At 33.2% G+C, this 4,691-nt stretch overlaps 1 pseudogene; it reads left to right on the forward strand.

Moving 5' to 3' along the window:
- The first annotated feature begins 1,861 nt into the window (after positions 1 to 1,861).
- Positions 1,862 to 3,958, forward strand: LOC145113630 (uncharacterized; annotated as a pseudogene).
- Positions 3,959 to 4,691: the final 733 nt, after the last annotated feature.

A 4,691-nucleotide genomic window follows, 5' to 3' on the forward strand; every position in this document is an offset into this window, starting at 1 on the left:
TAATTTTTTTACTATTTCTGTTAATAATATTTTCAGTTTCAGTTGCATCTTTTTTAACATGTGTAATTCTTTTACGAACTTTGTAGACATTATTTGCAATATTTTCTTACTTTTTTTTATTATTTTCCTTTTTATGTTTTTTAAAATTAGTTTTTTTTTTCTAGAATAAAACTGATAGCTTCTTTTAAATTTTTTTAGATTTGTTTTAAGAAATTTTAGATTTTTTTACATGTTCCTTTTAGTATTTTTTTTTTAAATGTTTTAAGGCTAGAATTATTAAAATTTCGATGTTGAGAACTATTTTCAGTTTATAAAATTAGTTTATTTAAATTTTAGTTTACTGCAGCAGTCTGCAGATGTTATAAAACAAACATGCTTCTTATTACAGGCAACAACCGTTAGGTCCACCTCACTGTTTTTGAAAACCGGACTGGACCGACCGGTTCAATCGGGAACCGGTCGTGGTTCCGGTTCTTTATGCCCTGAAAACCGTTCGCCCTTTAAACCGAAAAAACCCGCCGGTTTTTCTCGACCCGCGATCCAACCTGTCCGGTTCAACCACCTTGAGAACCGGTTTTATTTAATTTATTTTTTTTGTTTTCTTAAAAATCATCGGAAAAAGGCAAAACCCCAAATCGCTATCTTAATTTCTCAATCGACTCATCTATTGACTAAAGAGAACCCGTTTGCAAGCCAAATTTTAAACCTAATGTCAACTAACACAATCGACTGAATATTGATGAAGACCTCCGATTTTCAATTTCTCCTTGGTCAAAATCATCACAGTGACACAGAGGGCTAAGAATTTTCTCCGATTTGTGCTCCACCACCGGCGACTCATCACAGTGACACCTTCCGATTTCCACCACAGTCACACTTCCATAATACAAAGGTAAATTAATCAACACTCAACACTTCCTATCAGGCTAGGCTATCACAGTTTCTCTTTTATATAGACTAAAAGTCTAAAACTAAATGCCAATATATGGCTCCTGTGTTGGGGTCGGGACCATTTTCAGAATCAGAAACAAGATGTTGGTTGTTGTGGAAAGATAACATTTATACAGTTAGACCATTTGTACAGTTAACATTAGTTTAGCTACTACTCAAAAGTTCAGCATGTTGTAGCATCAACATAAGGTTAGAGAAACAGTCAACCATTACTTAAATCATGTGGTAAAAATGTTGCTTATTATTTTCAGAAAGCATTTGGATTATTAATAATTTATGATTGTTTCAGAAAGCTTTTGTACAGTTAACATTTATGATTTTTTTAATATTGTTTAACATGTTTACTTGTTTAGGATTATCAATAATTTGATATAAATGTAACATTGGTTGTTTGTGTTTCTATTATAGACTTATAGTATAGATTATGAGCACTCATGGTTCAAGTTCCAATCCATGTGAAAAAGCACAGTCGAATACCGTCCCATCTGTTTCACAAACTTCTACTCAACCAAATGTTCAAGCAAAATATGATCATGCTTGGAGGTATATTACTCTACTTGACGGTGGAGGCGGAAAAAGGCATACTTTTGTACTTTTTGTAAAAAAAAACGTATAACGGTGAAGGTATCAATAGAATGAAACAACACCTTGCTGGAGTGACAGGTGTTATTTCAGCATGTCCGAGTTGTCCAGGAGATATAAAGTTTGTCATGAAAAGTTCGTTGGATGATAATGCCAAAAAACAAATGAGAAACGTACCGGTGTGCTTGGTGATACTTCGGGGGTGATTGTAGATAACATGTATGATGATGATGATGATGATGATGATGACGTTTAAGTACTCACCCAACAATCAACTCAAAAAAAATATGGAAAGAGAAAAGCTCCTCCTACCTCTCAAACACAAACCATGCCACCTTTTTTCCAACGAGGTATGCATGATCCTTCTCAATCATCGATTAAGGCAACATTACAAAGTAAGGAAAGGTGGCATGATACAGATTTAGCTCTTGCCATGTGGTTTTATGATTCTTGCATACATATGAATGCCGTTAATTCTCCCCTTTTCCAAATAGCAATGAGCAAAGTCGCTAGTATGGGTCATGGATACACGGGGCCTTCATATCATGCTATGCGTGTCACGTTGTTGAAAGATGCGAAACAGTCTGTACAACTTATAGTTGATTCTTATAGACGTTATTGGGCAGAAAATGGTTGAACAATTATAGGTGATGGGTGGCAGGATACAAGACAAAGACCCCTTATCAATTTTATGGTGTATTGTGCAAAAGGAATTTCCTTCATTAAATTAGTTGATGCATCAGATATTGAGAGTAATGCCAAACATTATGCAACTTATTTGGTGAGATTGTTGAGATTGTTGGTCGTCAGAATGTTGTTCATTTAGTCAGTGAGAATGCTGCAAACTATAAGACAGCATGAAGATTGTTATGTGAGAAGTACCCGTCCATTGTTTGGTCTCCTTGTGCAACACAATGTATGAACTTGATTATGAAGGACATGTCGAAGATGTGTGAAGTCGCTGATTTGGTTACACTTGCATCGACGGTTACAGTTTTTGTTTATAACCACTAATGGCCATTAAATTGGTTAAGAAAAAGACCAGGTTGGACAGAGATTATTCGTTCGGGTGCCACTCGTTTTGGTACTGCATTTATTGCATTGAAGAGTTTGTGTGATCACAAACATGATTTGCAAGCTATGGTCACATCCCCGGATTATAAAAAGTGATTAGATTAGAAAAAGCAAAAGAAGTTAAGCTTATCATATTGAATGAAAGCTTTTGGAATAATTGTGCTATCATAGTAAAGGTTATGACTCCAACGTTGAGACTTTTACGGATTTGTGATTCGGATGAGAAACCGGCTTTAGGTATAATTTTTTTTAATGATGTATACAAATATATTATCATTTTTATTATTTTAATTGATGTTTTTTTCTTATTCTAGGTTATGTATACGAAGGGATGTATAGGGCAGAAAAAGGAATTAAGAAACTTTTTCGCAACAACAGAGAGTTGTACACCCCGTATACTAACATCATTAAAAATTGGTGGGATAGGATGTTGCGTAAGAGTCTTCATGCTGCTATTTACTGGTTGAATCCAATCTTTCAATATGATCAAAAAAAAATTTTCTAAGAAACTAGAGGTGGTTGGGGGGGGGGGGGGTTTATGGATATGATTGAGCGTTATAGTAGTGTTGGTAATGTGGATGGTCTAACTCTCATGGACCAACTAAAGTTGTTTCGTGAGCATGAATGTAGTTTTGGTAGAAAACTTGCTTTCGCTTCTCGCAATACTACTCGTCCAGGTAACGTTTTTTCAAAAATTTATTAATAGTGAATTATAGTAAAAATATTATAATATTATTTTGTTATTTTCCATTAGATAAATGGTGGAAATTACATGGTGGAGATGCTCAAAGAATTGCAAAAATTTGCAATTCGAATTTTAAGCCAAACTGCTTCTTCTTCTGGGTGTGAGACGAATTGGAGTGTCTTTGAGAGGATCCACACTAAAAGAAGGAATCGGTCGGAGCATCAAATGCTTAATGACCTTGTTTATGTTCATTATAATTTGCGTCTACAAAATAGGTAACTTATACTTTCAAACTTTTTTTTTCATTTTCTTTATTTATGTGTAAAAGTATATTAATATTTTTTTTCTAGGCTCAAGGATTACAAAAAGTCTTAAGATCCGATCGATTATGAAAGTATTGATAAAATCGAGTTTTGAGTGGTTGATGAAATACCGGAAGGTGAACTAAGTTATAATGAATTGGAAAATATGGTTGAAGAAGAACCATCAAACTATAATGAATCAACAATGGTTGAATCCCAAACTTCTCAAGGTTAGTATTTTATCTTATTCTTCTATTTGAGTCTAAGTTTTGCTAAAATTGAATTTGTATTTGATATTGAAGATGACGATGAAGATGATGATGGAGTTGCGTTAGAAGAAATTGACATAGATTCCTTTAGATGAAAATTAAATTGTGATTGAAGTTTGGATTTTGATACATTTCATGGTATTTTGATGTTTATGTTGTGAACTTTGTTTTTTTTAATACTAGAATCAAGATGTGGAGAATTATTTTCATGGTACTTTGTATGTTTGGTATTTTTATTTCATTTTGAAAACTTATGTTTGTTGGTATTTTTGGTTTAAAGTTTATTTTTGTATTTTTTGAAATATTTTAAAATTTTAAATACAATAATGATGTAATAATGACGTCATCCGATTTTTTGGACCGGTCCAACCGGTTGACTCATCGACCCGGTATGGCGGCCGATTCGATGTCCGGTCCGGTTTTCAAAACATTGGTCCACCTCTTTTGATGCAAAGGGTTGCAGAGGTAGTCTGCAGACTTTATGAATTTTCGCTTCGAAAAAACAAACAACACCTTAATTTGCACGGTTTGAGGCCAATGAAGTAAATTTGTGAATTATGTATATTCTTCCTACTAATATATCTTCACACAATTTTCATTAATATTTTCTATCAATAAATATAAATATTTTTAAAGGAATTTTCATTATTTTTTAATCAATAAAGTTATAAATATGTGGATAAATTTCAATATTCATTTGGTGATTATCTTTATGATCCGTGTTATATTTGAAAATTGATGGTTATATGTGATTAACAATGTTAATTAATGACACGACACGGCAAAAATAAACGACAGGAAACAAAATTGAGACGAAATTGAAATTCG

The sequence above is a fragment of the Lactuca virosa genome, chromosome 5 (genome assembly GCF_052849685.1).
Source record: "Lactuca virosa cultivar CGN04683 chromosome 5, Lactuca_virosa_CGN04683_v6, whole genome shotgun sequence".
Lineage (NCBI taxonomy): Eukaryota > Viridiplantae > Streptophyta > Magnoliopsida > Asterales > Asteraceae > Lactuca > Lactuca virosa.